The sequence below is a fragment of the Acanthopagrus latus genome, chromosome 23, assembly GCF_904848185.1.
Source record: "Acanthopagrus latus isolate v.2019 chromosome 23, fAcaLat1.1, whole genome shotgun sequence".
Taxonomy (NCBI): domain Eukaryota; kingdom Metazoa; phylum Chordata; class Actinopteri; order Spariformes; family Sparidae; genus Acanthopagrus; species Acanthopagrus latus.
Window position 1 is genome coordinate 1,747,622 of NC_051061.1, and position 20,756 is coordinate 1,768,377.

At 38.7% G+C, this 20,756-nt stretch overlaps 1 long non-coding RNA gene across 1 annotated transcript; it reads right to left on the minus strand.

Moving 5' to 3' along the window:
• Positions 1-17,495: 17,495 nt before the first annotated feature.
• Positions 17,496-18,053, minus strand: LOC119013335. The gene is made up of 3 exons (XR_005072727.1): positions 17,930-18,053; positions 17,720-17,814; positions 17,496-17,629 (listed from the first exon to the last, which is right to left on the minus strand). It is a non-coding gene; the product is annotated as an uncharacterized LOC119013335 (long non-coding RNA).
• Positions 18,054-20,756: the final 2,703 nt, after the last annotated feature.

Sequence of the window (20,756 nt, forward strand, 5' to 3'; positions counted from 1 at the left end):
ATATGTCATGTTTCAGTAGGATTCATTTATACCACTGAAGTTTTCATTTTTCTTTCTGTCCATAAAAATGTAGAAGACAGATGTCCACATTTGTTACATGGATCCACAAATTGTGCAATCATGGGCTGGTTGCACCACACGCAGAATTATTATCCTGAAATAACTCCAGTATTTCCATAAATTCTGCGTATTCTCCTATAGATCTACAGTAAGTTGTTCCATATTCTTAGACTCAAATTTAAATCCTGATGATTTTTGGATATCCATAGTCGATCACCTCTGAGTGGAATAAATCACAACCATTTGTATGGATTCACCATCATCTCACCACCAACCATTCAATTTTCTTTTACAGAAAAAAGTACTTTATTGTGAGGAAGACTCTTACACACGATAGTGTTTAATTCCATATGATGCTGTACTGATAGTTTTCTCAGATTTTATTTACTTATTTTTTTGCTCTACAATGAAAACAAATACTTCTATTGCTACTAATCGTAAAAATGGCAACTAAATTAGATGGAAAGATACGAGGAGAGTAAAAAAAAAAAAAAAAAAGTGAGATTGGAATGCACATACATACACAAATAAACACATAGTATTGTAACATCATAGTAACATCTCAACACTACTACAACACTTCATGCATCAGTTATTAAATTGCAGAGTAATGTTGTTTGCAATGTTTGGTTTTACTCCTCAACGAATGAAAAAAATCATTCCAATGAGTTATTCTGGAGATGTTACACAACATGTTCCCTACAGTGTCCACCACGCATCAGTGGTATAAATAGTGATTCAGTAAAAACAGTTTAATCCCTCCACTTTCCGAAAACCCGACAGGCAGAAAAAACCACTCCCAACTATATATGATGCCAGAAGAACCTTTAGTCAGACATCAACAGCACTCATTCTATATATTGCCTCTCTGTGAGTGAAATTATGTCCCGGGGACACCATGCACCAAAGTGCACACTTTGCCCATTAGGGATATTTGAGATAAAATGTGTCCAGAAATTATGGAAATGTGTTTCTCAATTTGGTCAATTTGATTTTTAGCCATTTTAAATATGCAGACACCAGCTCATGAGCTGTCTGAAATAAATTGTATTTATTTATTTGAATGTTTATGTAATTACAGTGATTAGTCGGTTATGGGTCTGTAGGTGTCCCGGTGGTTTGTTTCAGGCCTTTATGTGTCACCCTGTCCCCTCTAATGCTTTGTGTTTGTCTCTTTCATCAAGGGGCCTTAGAAAATGTGCAAGACAGCTGACTTTAAAGAAAAATCTGCTCTCATTTTTCGAAGTCGAATCAAAATGAAGACAAACCAAAATCTAAATTTGAATAACACATGTACTTCCCAGAATTACACTATGAACCACCTTTCATAAATCCTCACAAAAAGGCTCCAACACTGTTAAAAAACAAAAAAAACTAATTATTTTTAATTATTTTTTTAACCCATTTTATTTTGATTCATTTTGTGTAATCAATTTTATTTTTAGTGAGATACTTCCATCAAAATCCTATTTCCATCCCCCAAAAAAACGGTTATTTAAGCCTCCCCAGGAGGACTGCAACGAGCTGTAATGACTCTCATATCATTTCATTTGCTTTAAACCTTTAAAAATAAATCACATGACGGAGATGATTACAGTTTTGTGGTTTAAAAACTGTTCACATTAGAACTGAAATCATTTATTAATAAGATGGGGTATTAAAAATGATACCACTTTATCAATCAAGTCATTTCGCTAATCATCTGTAGATCATCTGGATTCATTCGAAAATAAGTAATTTGAAGGTTGATTCATTTTGGGAGACTTTGTTCGATTGGCTGTTTGGCTGGGGTGATGAACAGTGTTTATCCAGGAAGAGCAGAGTGTGCGCCTGGTGTTTTAATATCTGGGTTTTTAAATGAGTGTTGGTAATCAGCTCAACATGGTTATAAAATGACACCTGTATCAGTGATACTTCTATGCAACAGTAACTGGGCTGCAGCCACTTGAATTCTTTGCTTGGTTGTGACTTAAGGGATAAACACATTTTTGGAATATATCTCACAGGGATAATTAGTCTGGATATTTAGTCTCATACAAGTAAAAACCCACACTTGACCGTGTGATGCAGCGTCTCCTCTAGGTTCTTTCCAGGCCTTTTTGCTGTGCACCACCTGCTGGTTGATCTCAGAAAACATCTTTCTCTATGTTTCCACGCTGCAGTGAGTCAGCTGACTCCCTGACCCAGAGACACTTCAACAGTAAACAAGCACAAGTATGAGAGGTCAGAGGTCAGAGGTGAGGTGTTCACAGAGCTGCTCCCATTGTCATTGATTTTTAACACACACGCCTTTTAGCCTGAGGAGGTGAAGTCACTGCAGTGCTGAAGGGTGACATTCAGATTTCTCCTTCACAAACATCTTACCGGCAACAGACCATGTTTAATCGAATACACGGCCAGAAATGACAGGACTTTATCTCTAATTTGCTTAACATGGAATATTCCTCACTGAACGTGAATTTAATCTCTGTTTCCATTTTTTATTGTAATTTCTTTTTTCATTTCACATCTAATATTCTTACATTATGAAAAAAAATGTTGATATCATTTAGAATATTAAGAACATACCATTTTTACTTGAAAATGGATAATTATTATTATTATTATTATTATTATTAGTAGTAGTAGTAGTAGTAGTAGTAGTAGTAGTAGTAGTAGTAGTAGTAGCAGCAGCAGCAGTTGTAGTAGAACACAATAATGATCATAAATCATATTAATGATGATAAAATATATATTATAATAAAGAAATATATATTATAATAAAAGCACCAGGGTTTAAAACAAAAATAAAAACAATTTCTGTTCACTTGAGGGCTGTATTTATGTATCCTTTTTATCTTTAAGTTAAACTTTTTAAATTAATTAATCTATTTATTCATTTATTTTTGCCAGATTGCAGTATTTGTGTCACTCAGTATAATTACATTTGATTGCTTTTTGGGCAAACATTCACTAGGTTTCAGTGTTTGACGACAGGAATTTGTTCCCTCCTTTTTTTAAGGATCAAAAAAAGCATTTCTTCCTTTAACTTAAGATACACAATTAAAAATAGATATGATATTTTAAAGAAATTGGTAATTACCTGACTATTGTTTTGCAGGGCCTTGACATCATTTTATAAGATGGGACTGTCCAGATGACTCTAAAATCCTGGCTCTGGTCCTGTTTGTTGATTGATGATAATATGACTATCCTACTTATAAATTCCAATGCTGTATACTGTATACTGTAACTGTAAATGAATTGAGTGTGTGAAAAAGGTGTTGACTTGTGAACATGGATGGATTATGCAACAATGTGCCTCTGGACCCCGACACAGAAACGGCTCCCCCTCATACCTACTAGATCACCCTCTGTCAAACATTCAGCTGCTTTACTATTTTTATCTTAAGCTTTTCTGAAGCCTCAGTGTGCATTGTGGGGGAACATAAGCAAAAATGTTAGTCTGTTTTACAAATGTACAGGGGTAAATCGGTTATCAATCTTTGTACTGTTTAGTGCTGTATCCTATTAAAGTATTTGCATCACTTATTTAATTCCAGAGGTTGTGTGATGTGTATATAACAGGAGGAGACTCAGATGGATTTGAAATTTGTGTCTCTATGATCAGAGGTGGGCCACAATAGCTGATAAGTTCTCATAGCCTCAACAAAGGAGGTTGTCAGTGTATCAGTGTAACAAGGGGAGGTTTGAAATGTCAGTGACAAACAAAAAGAGGGAGAGAGAGAGTGGTAGCTCACCAGTTGTATTGCAGAGTTGTTCAAGGTGACAAAATTCAACCCATTATCATAAAGTGAAAACATCAGCTGAGCAGTGTGAGTCAGCCTTTACCCTGCACTGCACGACAAGTGTGATGAGAGCCTTTTATTTTCACTTTTGATAAAATGGCCATGTATTACTACAACACAAAATAACATCAGATGCAGCTTGTATCTCTTCAGCGTGCAAGAGAAAGATCTTCAAACCAAAATAATCAAACTCTCTGACCCTGCCACCTTTCTAACTTCAAACAGTGCTCTTGGACCTTATTTTCCACGGAGAGTAGCTTGTTTATTGAGTTATGGCAAAGGTAAGTATTTCTGAGTTTGTATTATAACCAGATCAATATTGTTGATATTAAAATTATCCAAAGTCTGCCCCTTTAACTGAATGTAACTTTAACTGAATACTGAAAGTAATAAAGTAGTACAGCAGAAATGATTGGCTGAGGCATAATTGAAATGCAAGATCCTGCTTGTTGGTATCAGGTGTATTAATATAGTAATTGTCCTCCGGGTAACTATTTTATGAAAACAAGATGCTTTTGGTTATGCATTTTGACCCATCACTTGGTTCATACGAACATCATTCATCTTTCTTCGTACTCTTTTCTTATTACATTTCTTATACTCAGTTTTGGTTTCCTGACAGGACTTTTTAAATTTCTTCTTTCACCATTGTTTGTTTTCAAAAAATGTTGTTTCGAAAGTAGGTGAAAGATTTGCTACTTCTTAGTTCGCAGTGATGAAATCTCATCTCATTATCTGCCGCTTATCCGTGAGGGTCGTGATATAACTGCTTATCTCCCCTTTTTCAAGTGGTCGCGGGGGTTACTGGAGCCAATCCCAGTTATCTCTCTGGGCGAAGGCAGGGTACACCCTGACGAGTCGCCTTCATACTGGAGAGTAGAAAAGCCCCACCCCGCTGCTGCTCAGAGTGGTGCTCGCTGTTTATTCCACATGTATTCACAACGAGCATGTCACAGGTTCAAATTGCACAATATTTTTGCTATTTATCGCTGAGGATAAATCGTCGGATCCTGACCTGCATGCTGTGAAACCACTGTTTGAACCAATAGCATGCCTCCAACTTTGTACAAATGCTTTGTGTTTTTCTGATTCCTGTTCCGACATGACAAAGCCTGCATGCAGACAGTGATACAGAGCCCAACCTTGACCCCGTCCAACACCTTTGGGATGGACTGAAACAGTTGAAACTGTGAGCCAGGCATCAGCGTTGGACCTCACTGATCCTCTTGTGCCTGAATGAGAGCAAACCAGCCCAGTGTAAATGCAGAGACTGTGACAACAGCACATTAATGCCCATGGCGGTGTTGTGACACGTTAGATGTGCAGGTGTCCACATAATATTGGTTGCACTGTACCTAACTTCCTCAGCAAGTGACGTTCAAAGTTCATCCACACAGCATCCAGTATCCACACAGTACAAACTGAGTTGGTCTCTCTGTCCTTCTTCCCTCAGATCTCAGATGGAGTCTGTCGGCTCAGCTTCATTACACACTCATCAATATTTCAAAGACGCTCTCACACATTCATCACGGGATGAGACCTCGTTAGGGAGGATCCTCCTCCTCGTCTCTTTCTGTCTATAATACTTACTAATTAGAGCTCCTCTCTCCCTCCCCGTCTCTTAACTCTTTCTTCTGTCTTACAGTTTGGAGTTTTTCCAAAAGCAGTAAATCAAAAGTTTGGGTGTACGATAATGAACACACACACAACACACACACACACACACACACACACACACACACACACACACACACACAGGCAGAGAAAGAAAGATCTTGTTTGTTTGCCTTATTAACATCTCTGCATATGTGACCATGAGGAACAGGCTCATGTGAAGCACAGACTGTCCCTGAGACATCCCTCCTGACAAATGTCCTCTTCATATACCTTTAGATGGCTAACTGAACCGGATGTTGGCCAGAAAAGTTTCTGTGAAACCACAGGTGAGTGACACAATGAAAGAATAAACAAATGAATAAATGAACAAATGAATGAATGAAGGACTTTATGGACTTTAAATTATATAGCTAGGCGTGTTGATATATAATCACTCAACCGCACAAACTTCTGCCTGTCACCCATATATCTTTTTACCCAATCCAGCACAACCCCTCTTATACCATATCTTTCCAGTTGTTGGAGTCATATGTCATGGTTTATGGTATCAAATGTTTTTTTTCATGTCTATAAAAACTTTATTATCAATACAAGCAGTAGTTTCTTCTGTTAACTCCATTAACACCAATGATATTAATCTATTTGCTCTAAAACCATATTGACTGTCTGACAACAAATGATGATTTAAATGAAATTTTCCAACCTTCTAACAGTTTTTTTTTTGTATATATTTTAGAGATCTGGCAGTGTAATGATACAGGCCTGTAGTTCAGTATCAGTTCTATTGCTATCAATTTTCTATCCAAACTGACTAATGCGCTTTGAAAAACATCCTCATTACTGTTTTCAATTTGATGAATCTGGTTGCATAACATTTGTATGATTTTTCAGAGATGTTATGAATTATGTCAAGTTATTAAAGTTACTTGCCAGGCCGGTCATACTGATTTAAAGCTAAATTTCAAAGTTGAGGACATTGACCACTTTACTCTGGTCTCTGGAGACAGTGCATCTCGGGCAGAGTGTGTGTTTGGATTGAAGCTTATAGGAAGTTTCCTGTGTTTTAACAACAAGAAGATGATCCATCAGTTCTACTGACTGTACTGTTACTTTAATATGATCCTTTTTTTTGTTTTTGTAATTTTTGAATTGTTCATCTTTGAAATATTTTATGGCTATAAAACTTGCATTGCTTTGAATGGAATCACTGAAGGATGAAGTTCTCAGTTTCCTGTTTAGGCTCTGCAGTGATGTTGGAACTGGTCAGGGTGCTTTTAAATGTCAACAAAACAAGTTCACAGATAGTAAAGTGCACATGCACTGACCTACTAAAGCCATGTTGGTAGCTCTTTAGAATTCTCTGGTTTGTTAAACTGGCAGCAGGGCGTCACCTGCTGTCTGACATGTGAATTGCAGCCCCACAGGTCATTCAGTCTGCTCTTATGCAGTCATACACACACAACACACATATTTCTGCAAAAAGCTAAATCCCATCGAAACAATTGCAGAAACAAATGATTGCCATATACGAGTACAAGTGAAAAACAGTCAGTGTTACTGCAACTCATTCACTTTTGGGGGACCAGGTATTAGATATTTTAGCTTCACAATTCAGTGAAAGCTTCAAATTTGGTGTTTTTGAAATGTTCAGATAAACTGAAGAAGTATTCATTAACGGTTGAGGTTCTTCTAATAAAACTGTTGAGAACTGGTGCAAATGTCTCAATCTGACCCCAAGTTCGGTAGACATTTTTATAAAGAATCAAAGCTAATGATCATAACATTTATTATTGTTTATTTCGACTGATAGTAATGACTTGCATTATCATATATTTTGTTTTACTGTCAACAAATTCCATGAAACTTAGGACAAAAAACCTGGAATGTTTGAGTCCATGTCGCAGTGCTGTCTGACATCTTGTCTGTGACTGAGCTCCACGTCCACTGATTCCTACTGAAGCAGACAAATATGAAGTTTCATTTTTTCGGTCTCAGTAATTTTCTAAACGGCTGGTCACTGTAGTCTTTATCAAATGTTACTTAACCAGGAGGAAATAGTACATTTGTTGGGGACTATCTGAAGCAGCAGATTAATCCACATTGGTGCTCTCGCGAGTATTTGTAGCAGCAGGACAGTGTACGTGGATTTGAGTAGAAATAACTAAGTGTGTCTGTTCAAGGAAATGAAGAAACAGTGTGGCTCGCCCTCCTGTGACTGCGAGCCTGCCGAGACTCCTGAATTTATCTAGTTTTTCTAACCCTACTCTTACAGTCAGCATCAAGTGCTAGACTTCATTTCATTCAGAACAACCTTAATGTTCTGTGTGGCTTACTTAAAGTCCCAATTTTACTTACTTACTTTTTTTGTTTGTTTGTTTGTTTGTTTTGTCTGAGGTCATATTTTTTTTTTTTATGTATCTTTTTTACTGTGCACTCAGACAAAACTTCAGGAAGTATATTTTTTTTGTTAGTTAAAAGTATGTTCTTGCATGTGTTTCTTTTTTCTACATCGGCTTTCCTAAGCAAGTTACAGCCATTTATAATAATATAATACCTAACATTTTTCAGTGAAAAAGGCGTATAATCCTATATGTAATTTACTGAGCATGTAGATGTGTCCAAAAAAAGCTCAGCGTTAATAGAAAGGTTATCAAATTATAACAGAAGACGCTGAAGCAGAATTGACTTTTCTTCAGAGAAATACATTAATGATTGAATGATTAAACATAAGCAAATGTAGCTTCACTACAACCATTCCCTGTTGGCCCAGTGGAAGAAACTATGGCAAATTAACTTGCATCTCTAAAACACTCACATTCACATACATCCATTCACACACACATTCATACATTGATGCCATTTAGGGTGACGAATGGCTATTTGGAGCTTCAGTATCTTGCTCAAGGATGCTTTGACATGGAGTCGGAGAATCGCACTAGCAACCCTCTGATTACTGAATGACCCGCTCTTCCTCCTGAACCACAGCCACCTGATTTCTTCCATTCATTGTTGTTCTTTGTGGAGTTACAAGAAAAAAAGAAAATTCTAAGTTCTCACCAGGTGTCCTTCAAAAGAAGCTCGACTGTGTCTTAGAGGACTGCACACAGAGACAGAGGCATGCACACACAGTCTGAGTCAGGTTTCTTAAACGAACAATATGTGATTGCTCTGAATTACATCTGTGCCGATATGTATAATTAAGTGACGTTCAGCACACAGGGTGCATCTTCTGCTTTCTTGCAGGTTTGTGTCACCAAATGTACATTTGACAGCACAGCCGTTTTATTTTTTGTTTGTTTTTTTTTTTATATATTGTCTCAGGGGAGAGACAACAAGAATAGATTTGATTTTGTCTGCCATCTTCATCTTTGTCATTGTGGCTTTAAAATACATACCTTCCTTGCTCCTTAAGATGTATTTCTTAAAAAGATTATTGTTATTTATGTTGGTGAACACAGACTTTATGGTTAATCGCTTCACTGCCCTTAAAGGACACAATCATGATTGTCGAGGTAGTCGGCTGATACATGTGCTATATACTTACGTATTTAGAGAATAATTTCTTGTCTCCCAAGTTAGCTCTTTAAAGCAGTCGCTAATATTTGCTGATCACTGTTGCCAGATTGGGCAGTGTTACAACCATCCAGGCTGTTTGGAGTCACGCTGTGTGGAGTAAAACTGTGTTTTTGCACGTGGACAGAATTTGGGCTGACTGGTATTTAAATGCATTAAAAAATGACAGTCTATTTAAAAATAGTTATGCAAACACATCCAGTTACCCAGCATAACTTCGATATATCATTTCTATTCGTTCTGCTGAAGGTAGTTAGAAGCTTGGTTCATGTAAGGAACTTTTAAAGCTTTAAATAAGTGAAAATTCTTTATTTTACCTTGTTTTAAGGATCTTTTGAGGTATTAAAAGGTGAGAGTGCTCATTATTTCGCATAAAGTCATGAATCACAAAAACTTTTACACGTTTGGATGATACTCTAGAAATCTAAAGCCATTAAATGTCAGCACATAATATTGCATGGAGCCTTTAATGACAGCCGGTCAACCTTCACTGAAAGGCCACATGTGTCTGTTTGTTCGTGTTTCCAATCCTTCCACGCCGAGAAGTGACCTTGTCCAGTCCTTCACCGGGGTAATGACGACAGAAAAAAAACATCTGACTGATGGAGCAGGAACGTTTAGCGATGTCATTCAAATTGATCACGCCATCTTCAGCAGTGCAGTGTATGAGTGGCGCAGTGCAGCAGCATGTCTGGAACCAGCTGAAAATGTGCTGATGAGATTTCTGGGGGGGAATAAAGCGTTTCTCTGAAGGTTTTTCACCAGCAGCAGAGAGTCCCGGTGAGACAGCGGGCTGCAGAGCCAAGGTTAACCCTGCTACAGGGCAGAGCCAGGGCACGGGGTCGGAGGTCAAGAGGTAAAGAGGTCAGAGCGGAGAGAGCAACAAAGCAGAGTTACTTCACACAGCAACATCAATGTGATCAACAGATGTTATTATTAGATATGGATAGATGTTTTTGGCTTTAGAGTCATGCAGCTAGATGTTGTCATAGATCGGTATACATTTATTTGGAACTGATTTAACATTTCAGGAACTTGCTGATGTGATTTGAGGTATTGAATACTGTAATAAAACGGGGATGGTATTATATGTAAAGGGAACATTAGTCGTCATTGTGATTTAGAATGCGTTGATTGGGAGTATACTTTATGTTTGAAGAGCATGACACAACTATAACTTGGCCCTTTTTTTAGGGTTAGATTTAGGTTAGGGTTGCTCTAAAGTCAGGTGGAAGTCTTCTCTCTCCGTTTTGTGCCTTCATTTAGCCTGTGGTTACAAATGATGCATCTTTTTTTGATGGGATTAAAACAATGTTTGGGTGGACAAAATGTGAGTTTTACATGGATTAAAAATGGATGAATGCTCGTGAAATTCAGCACTATTAAATGGAAATCAACATGCTAACTGGAAATAAATCGGAAATTATATTCATTAATTAAAAATAATATAGTTAAACACTTGCAAAAAGAACGCAGATGTTTATTGTGACCACAATGCAAATAGTTTAAAAGATGTTTAATTATTATATGAACTCAGCTGATGTTGGAAAAGGATTTATGAGAACAAATTTGTAGATTTGAACAAAAACACATGTGCATTTGTAAAAACTATGATTATGCAGATAAAGTATATGATTTTTGGGAGTAAAGACATTGCTGAAACTTATTTTTTTATATGTTAAAACATATACCCACTTTAATATATGGCTGTTTGGCTTTACTATATTATGTAACAGTATACAGTCATTCTCAGATAAGGCGGGGTTGCACTATACTGACATGACTCTGACTAGATGTGTTCAATTCATTCAATGAATACGCAGCAACATCCTTTACTTAGAAGCCACACAACAGGTTTCATGCAGCATGACCTCTGTCTGACCCTGGAAGTGAGGGCGAGAGACGATGGGAAAAGGTCAAGAGGTCAAAGTGTGAGACAGCAACAAGGGACAAGAAAGTGAGTCCAGGCACAGGATATTTAGTCCATTTTTACAAAGTCAGTTCTTCAGTGGAGTGTTTGAACCGTCGCTTCTTTAAGAATTTTGTTCTTTCCTGTTTGTTTGTTTGTTTGCTTGTTTATCTTTTTTTTTTTTTTGTAAATCAGTGACGTGAGGTCAGAGAAAAGAGTGAACAGACTGATCAGACCCTGTTGTTTACTTCCTGTCTCTTCACACTGCAGTTGCCATGGTGACAGGTAGCGTGACCTCCCTGTAACCTAGTCGATGTGGAAGTCTACACCAGCCCCTCCTCGGTGGGGGTGAATTTGAGGGTACGACTGCCGTCAGAGTTCAATGTGAGGTCAGAGGACGTACAGAGGTCGAACACGACGACTTATTTGGTGTGTTTATTGTAACAATAACGCTTGTTATTAATGTTTGTGTTGGTGCTGCACATTTTACTCCAGGTAACATTTAAGTCAGCATATAAAACATCTGACAATTCACTGTTTATCATTGTAGGTTTTGAAGGCAAAATATAGTGCATATGTTTTATTCTAGGAATGGGTAACTGTAGTGTACTGGATTAAAAATAGATAAATAAATAAATAAAAAAACACAGTAGTGACTTCAGGTGCAGCGTCAATTCTGTAGAAAATCTTGACAGTTCTATTCCAGATTCACTAGAGAGGTAACTGGAAGAACGACTATAGGTTACACTTCTTACACTTTACAGTCCCAGTGAAACAGAAGTAACAAGTGTTTTAATAACTGATGCACCAGCGACACTTTAAAGGCCTCAGAAATATCATCAAAGTGGGCTAAGAAATAATAATAGTGTAAGTTATATTCACGTGATAAGATCATGAACTCAGATCTTTATGAATAAATTAGCATCCTGTAATCATGAAAGATATCATGAGCACTAGGAACAAGATGGATAGGTTAACCCTCATAAAAGCTGAATTCCCCAGGATGTTATCACATGGTTCTAGACTAGACTTATCAAAACAGAGGTCTAGTTTGTCGCCACCACAGTACATGATTCATCAAGTAAAGTATAAAGTCTGAGGGGAAAAATTGTGAGTATTAAAAGGGTGTATGCTTAAAATCAATGATATGCTTTCATTGATTTTAAGCATACACCACTGAAGTCTCTAGGACAAGTAATAATGACAAGATAAAGTAAAAGTAGATTAAAAACACGTGGTTTGCAGTAATTATGCTTTATATGAAAATGAATCTATGCTGAGAGTGGTAGGGAAACAGAGTAAAAAGGAAAATACACACTGCCAGAGTAAATGATGACAAAACGTTTCTGAAAACTGTTTCTATTATAATGCTGACACTAAGCTTATGATCTACTATCTTTCAGGCACAAAAACCATTTGGTTAAAGTGTGGAAAAAATAACAGGAGTGGCCTTAAAATACCTGGTTTTGTTGCCATAAACACATCTGGAAATGTCCAGAAATTTCTTCAAAAATATTACTGGTTTTGCATTTACATAACATGCACTTATTGGTTGATGTGCTAAAATGGACACGCACAAATCTGAGTGTTTATACATGTTTTTTGTTTTTTTTCTTTCTTAACATGGAGAAAGATCTCTCATCCCTTGCAGAGTGCAAAAGATCCGGTGTATTGATTTAACATCATTTTTTTTTACTTATTGTGTTTCTCTTGTAGCCCTTTTACAACCTGCTCCAGCAGCACGCAATTAAGGTCCTAATTATGTTCAATAAATAAAGATCAAAAATTGAGAGACAACCTAAACTAATGTGAACTTTTCTGTGCCTCCTTTGTTCTCCTCATTTGAATCGGTCTCGCTCTCTGTGGAATAATCTTAGAAGTCCAGCATCTGCTGTTATCGCACACACAGGCACTCACACACACACACACACACACACACACACACACACACACACACACACACACACACACTGAGACTAGCAGCTTGCAACTTCACGCTTGCAACACAATCAGACACACTGTGCATAAACACACACACTCATGTATTTATGAGCTATTGTTTCTGTTGAGAGAGAGACGGACAGAAACAGAGAGAGAGTGAAACTAAACTGAAAATCTAACTCTGCTTCACTCGTTTACCCTTCCACTCTCTCTCCTAGGCTGTTGCCATGGAAACTTAGTGATTTCATTGTTATACAGAGCATCATACTGAGTTTCACCTTCAGAACAAACACACACAAACAAGCATGCACACACACACACACACACACACAAATACACAAACACACACTGAGACAGCTGTGAGGCGGCCGTGCGCTCTACAGTAGTGGCGTTAAATGTGTGAATGGAGGGCTGTAAATTCACCACAGAGAGATTTACAACACACACACAAACACACACACACACACACACACACACACACACACACACACACACACACACACACACACACACAGCAGCAAGTCCAGGGGGAGGGATTTCCAGGGTGGAGTCAACTGGAACTGTCTGATAGGACCCCCGCCCCCCTCTTTTTTTTTCCTTTTTTAGGGCAGCCGCTCCAAACACTTTAAGTTGAAAATCTGTCAGTCTTTCAGAAAGGTGTGGTGATGTCACCGCCGCTCTTTTTTGGCCTAGGTGATAATATTCACTGTATTTTTTGCCAAATAGAAAACAGATAGTAATAGAGTGTCGATCATACAGCAGCGGTTGTCATGATGTAACGCATGTGCAGTGTTTGTTTCCCTCAGCGCACAAACTCATCTCAGTGCCCGTGAACACACCACCAGAGCTTTTCTGCTGAAAAAAATAAATAAATAAAACATTATATGATCACTGGCTGTAAAGGTGACAAATCCACCAAATCATTCTGAAGTACACTATGACTAGACTGATGGAATAATAACACTCTCATTATTCTATTTTGTCAGTCAGAGTTCTGACCTGGGTTTGAGAGTGCACTGATGCATCTTTAGTCACTCTATGAAGAAGTTTGCATTTTAACATATTTTTCTGTCAACAAATAGCTGGTAGATGTGCAGATTCAGTGAAAGAGGACAAAGAACATTTCTGCAAACTAGATTAAATCTCTCAAGCTTGTTTCAGCCCCACAGGGTCTTCACCAAGTACTGAGGAGCAGCTGTGGGCACTGAGGCGATTTTGGCACAGTGGCCGCATTCTGCACATGATGCAAACTTCATTCCCCACACACAGTAACTGCAAAAGGAGATAACAACACTTTTCTGAGCCTCACAAACAGCCTGAAATTAAAACTTCAATACAATTAAATTCCTTTAGTTAAATTACATTGGAAAGTCTAGTGGAGCAGTTTAAAGAGGAAGTCCCAAATGCACACGCTCTCAACTGTGTAGAAGAACTCTAGGGCCCAAGAACTCAGAAGCACACAGAATCCTATGAAGACACTTTAAGTGTATGTACCCAATGAGCGATTGTCATAGCAATACACGCAGAGCCATCTTATTACACCGGTTTCACCACTGCATCACAATGCTACTTTCTGTATCTATATTACTTTAAATGTCTTTATCTGTTCAGAGCGCTCTTTACCAGGATTCAAATAACTGAATGACAGACAGGTCTTGATGTTAATAGAATAGAATAGAATAGAATAAATTGGACACCTGACACCTCAATGTGCAGAAAGTGCAATGGTAGGCTAAATCTTACAGCTGCAATGATCAATATTATTATAGTAACCAGCAATATTAATTAGCCAAATCATTGTTATTTTGAGCCTTGTGTAATTGTCTCACTCCCTCTAGCATCACTTCTTGCAGCAGGCCTCTCCAAGTTAGGCGGTATTTGGTTAGATGGGTCATACAATGGGCTTTCCCTCCGGAGTACAGGGGTTGTGTCCTGTTGAGACGAAGAACCAAGACTGATTTGTTTTTAATTCATGTAAAATCAGTAAGTTAACATAGTTAATTGATATACTATATCTGCTTCTCATACTGTGTGAAATATTTTTTTAACTACTGGTAGTTTAGCTTTGAAAGTCTAACCTGACATTCCATGTTATTTATTGTAGCTTATTTGACCGCAGAGTCCTTCACGTGCAGGACTGACTCCAGAGGTGTGGGTAGAGCCGCACAGTTTAAATCTTAAGGCCACCGACAGAGCTGCTGTATTTGACGAGTACTATTAATACGAGCAGCTGATGTATGAGCTAATGAATAACAGAGCACTGCAGACAACCAGCTCATATCTGTGTGATTTTATTCATTAAGCATGAAATACAGTGTGTCCATAATATTTTACCACTTAAATTTCACCGAAAGACCACAATAAAACCATATATATTTGTTAGCATTTTTGGTAAAACACTTCGTGTTTTTCAACCTTTTCAGCCGAGGTGAAACATGAACGCAGCAATAAAAGACAACAACAGCGAATAAAGACAAGGAGTGACTGTTAATGTGTCTGTTTTCTTAACATAAGATAATTCCTTTTTACAGCTGGTGGATATCTTCTACACCGAGTCCTTTGTGATTTCATAAAGATGCAGAACAGTAATCATTGTTGGTTTTACTGCTTTTTAAACACTGTTAAAAACTGCACACATGCCCTTTTATAACTTCCAAATCGAATCAGCACATCAAGCAGAAGAGGTGAAGGAGGCGATTAGAGAGACTTGTGCTTGCGTGGAGACAGACAGAGGCAGGGAGGTAATTACTGCTAACTTTACTGCTTTTTAAGTGTAGCAGAAGCTGCGAGCACTCGCTAACCTTTAACAGCTTCAGAAGAAATTCAAAACGACAACTTCAAGTGTGAAAACAAGCAGGGAGAGGAGATTTTTAACAAGATAGAGACAAATAGAGATGGAGGAAGGTGATTATTGTGGTTGTTATTGCCTTTTAAAGGGGCATTACGCCAAGTGTTATCGCCCCACTGTGCGCTCTCTTTGGAGCCAAAGCACTGCTGAAACACTGTCTGTGTGTGTTTGTGTGTATGAATTTGATAAAACAAAAGTGCTGCGTGACATAAAGATGTGTGTTAATGCAAGAGCAGGAGGTACCCGTGTGTTTCCTAATCACTCAGTCAGCTTTCTAATCAGCGCCTGTCTTCCTGAGCCACAACCTCACTTCCTCCATCAATCTGCGATGCCTCTGGCAACAACTCGCCTGCACACTTACTGCCTCGTGTGACCAGGAAACAGACTAACAAAAAGAGGTTACAGTGGGGGGGGGAATTAAGTCTCGTTTGATTACAAAGTTTCCTGATTTTGTAAACTGACCTGGAAGTACTTAACAAGAAGATTAACTTAACTTCTCACAGGAAGCTTCACTGTTTTCTTTCTGAGCCCAGGATACACAGAACCATCCTCTGTCAGAGGAGAGTAGACAAAGATTAGCATAACTGAAGTTAAGGTAACACACACTATTTTGGGGGGAAGGCTTATGTCCAAACTATGGATGGAATCAACAGTTCTGCTGTGCATGGAGTTTAGAGTTACTTTGTCTTAATAATAATGGGGTATCTCCCCTATAAATCTCTGTAAAAGTGATGGGAGCTGCAAAATTCAGCTGAAATTGTATACGTGTTGTGTCTTATTCCTACAAGTGACCACTTTCACATTGTCACACTGTTTTAACATAAGAATTATAACTTATTTAAGCCTTAAACATCTAAATTCAGTGGACAGGTCGCTGAGACCTCTGACTGCAGAACTCACCTCACCATCATGATCACAACCTCCAAACATCCAGAGAGATTCTATCAACCACCTGCTTCAGTTCATCAGCATCTAAACTCACCCAACACAAGCCTCTGTTCTATCTAATGGGGCTACGCTTCACATCCATGTCATCTCATCATTAAAGTCTTCTTCTGTTGCTTACTTCAGTAAATATTGTTAGAATCAGTACTTCCAATTAAGCTGTCCTCGTTGAAATAACATTTAGACAGTCATTGTTTTTCTTTCCATGACTTGCCTTAACTGTATCCTGACTTCTAACAAGGATCCAGCCTCACTATTACCCGATGGAGCAAAGTCTTACCACACAAAACGTACAGAAGCACATATCTTATTTATCTATTGATTTATTTTAATTAACAGCTGCACAGTTGACTACATTGTAATACATATTGTATGATGTGACAATGTTGAAGGTTCAGTTAGCATTAGACAAAAAACTGATATGGTTTGGGTTTAAAAACAAATTGTTAATCAAGGGCCTTCATTGTTAAAATGGACAATATACATAAAATAATGTTAGAACCATTGTTTGGTGGGTGATTGTCAACTTGAATCAGAAACCAACCTCTCCTGTTACACCATGTTAAACCAACATGCTGTAACTTTGTGAAATTATAATGATGAGCTTTAGAGTCATGTTGATGGTTGATTACTGCTAAACACAGAGCTATATAGGTACAATGCTGGATTAACCTGTAACAAGTGTCATTCCCATCATTGCCATGCACGAATACTGTAGAGTTCTTTGTTTGTTCATTTGTCTTTTGTTCCTTTGTTTTGCTATTTTAAGATTAAATGTTATTTGAGGTTTTAAAGGATCATTCAGTATTGAGGCATACCTGTCTGTCATGGGGTCAGCAGGTTGGGTGACTTTTGTCCCTGTCCATAGAAATTATGTCAAGTATTGACAAATTCCAGCACGTGTCTTTTCCTACAGCTCTTTCCATCTTTCTCTGCATGCAGACGCATCTATTATGATAATGAAAGTTAGTTCTGTTCACCTATGGAAACATCAAAGTGCATCAGCGCATCAATATGACGAGTGTCAAATTGACTCACAATGATTTTCAGCTCAGAGTGATGAGTGGACTGGTTTCCATAACGGTAACTGCATCAAGCTGATGTCACACACTGAAAGCCTTCCTGGGTTCCTGCTGGATTGTGTAAATGTGCACACATTCACACCGAGATCGAAGAAAATGAACAAAGAGAAAAGGCAGCGGAGAGAACAGTCAAATGTTTTTCTTTCCTCCTCGCTGTCCATCTTACTTTCTCCTCTCCCTTTCTCTTCGTATACTTCTGCGATTCCTCCATCACTCTCCCTCCGTCTCTCTCCAAATGCAAATGGAGTGGAACGAGCGTATTTGTAGCCACGGCAACAACAACATTATCGTTAATGGTCGCTGCGGAGACGCTAGAGCTGTAATGGCCGACAGCGCTCTGTCGCCGTGGGTTACCAGCTGGGCCTCACACACACACACACATTGGATGAAAGCAGTGTGTACTCCTTTCATTCAGATCCACTTTGCATTGATTTTGCAGTTTGGCTGAAAATGCAACAACTCTGTGTCTCTACCTCCATGGCTCCACCTAAATCAATCACAAACACACACACACAAACACACAGACATTGTGTTTTGGACAAGTGGCTTGTCTGAGTGACGCCAGACGTACACACACACACACACACACACACATATACGCACATAGAGTGCTGGTGACGCCAGGCTGGTATCAGTGTATTGGGTCAGTATTGAACTCAAACACTAAGTAACCTCATGACTGTCTGTCTGTCCACCTGCCCGTCTTCCTCTCTCTCTCTCTCTCTCTCTCTCTCTCTCTCTCTCTCTCTCTCTCAATTCAAGTGGCTTTATTGGCATGACTGCATACAATACAATCTTGCCAAAGCTATAACAGTAATAATAAACATAAAGAGACAAAATAAACAATAACAAAACAAAAGGGCATGGAGAACAAGAGGGACTATGGAAGGTAGGTAAGAGTAACATAAGACATGAATATGTATAAAAGGTTGATTATTAGTTAATAAACATATCAGCTATGTGTGACAGGGGCTGACAGAGTTACAGAGCTCTCTCCCAGTAGGACCAGAAGTCTCTCTGGGTCACTTAGATAGAGGAAATCTGGGAATATATTTGTATTATCTTTGCAACATATTTGTCTCTGAGACCTTCATATTGGATGCAGTGAGTTAGGAAGTGCAGCTTTGTCTCTACTGCTCCCTGCTCACAGCAAGAACACAACCTCTCCTCTCTGGGCAGCCAGGTCTGTCTGTGCCAGCCTACCTCCACTGCCAGGTTGTGCTCACTGTCTGTACTTAGTCAGTGTTCTCCCCAGCTTGGCATAGGAAAATGAGATTGGGTCACTTGTTTTAATATGATTCCAGAAATGTAGGGCTCATTTTTGAATATTTAACGGTAGAGGATATTGGCCTAGTTCAGCTCTGCATGCAGAGTTGGGAGCTCTTCTCTGCACCTGGAGGATATTTTTGCTCTGTGATCTGTGAACTCAGTGTTGTCCCATTTTGTTCAGTATTGCTGAGTTTGTGGACCCCACACCTAGCTGCCATATAAGTGTGTTCAATGAGGCATACCTGTACACCTGTCTGTCATGGGGTCAGTAAGTTGGGTGACCTGTTTTTTCTTTTTTTTTTCTTATCTCCCCTCCAATTTTCCCCCACTTTGTAAACCACTGCTTTAGACAACAGTGTGCCTCAAAGTTTGCATTTGTCACTTTCCTTTTTCAACGGGACAATGTCCAAAGCCTGGTCCCAAACAGAACCTTCATCATACAGTCACTGTTTGGTTAGGTTTTGGAAAACACTGTGCTTTAGGTTGAAATAACCATTTTATCTGTGTAACTTCAGTTACGTTAGGTATCTGACATTAGGTGACATCCAAATGTTATCACACTAAATGGCTCGAAGATGAATAGTGAAACTAGTCATATCACAAGGGGTTCAAAAAAATGTATCCAGTGTTTTGCATCCACTTCTTTAACAAGATAAGTTTATGAGAAAAAGTATGTTTTGGCCAGTGTGCATCTCATCATGCTGTAATTACACAACTGACTTCAAAGCCTGGTGCTGTTCTTGACGCTTGCTTCCTCAGAGTCCTCCATATTGCACCGCCCTATTTCTACAGTAGCCCAGAAAGGATAAACTAAACAGTACCCCTTATCACACAGAGTTGCCGGATTATCTCCGAAGCGGCAGTTTGCCAATTCTCCGACATTGTTTGTTCACACAGAACCAAGCTAAGTTAAGCTGCACCAGTGTGTCAATTCATACAGCAAGAGGTGTGACAGTGCACGTCATGATGTCTGTGTGTTTATTTTAAGGTGTTTTCCCAGGTGTCCTCTAACCTAAACAAGCGCCTGCTGACTGTTTGTCATCATATGGATGCGGTTATGATGTGTAGTGATTGAGATCCTGACCCACCAAACATCCTGGAGTTACATTTTTCATTTTAAATGACATAATTATATAATCACCATCAGTAAACTGGACGCTGTCTGACTCTGTCAGTTGCAGGCAGGGATGCTGTTTTCTGGGGCAAAGTTCACTAAAGTCTCAGTCAGGAGGGCTGAGTACCACTCTGATTTGTTTCAAGACAGTCAGTGCGTTTACATGACACTCAAGAAAACCCAATTACTGGGTTAGTCCGACTGTGATCGGATTTTTAAGATGCATGTATACACCTTAATCAGACCGTATTGGATTTCTCATAGTCAGATTAAAACACCTAGATTATCATTATTAGCGTGAAGGACCAGGTTAGTCCACTTATCCATTCACACCTCTGGAGGCACATCAGAGCTGCAGCGAAGTTTCTCCCATCGCCGCATCTAAAATGAGGATGCAGAGAGTCCGCGTACGATCACCACACTTCAGGGGCAGTGTGAATGGGGCTACTCACTGTAGAGAGGACTTTTTTTTTTTTTTGCATTTTAAATGGCCTCTGTGGGGAAAGGCAAGGTGAGGGGTGTTCAGTTGGTTGCAACTACAACTACACCACCTGATGACTCTAAATCTTAGCAGGGTATGACCTTGTAAATAAATAGTAATTTATACCTT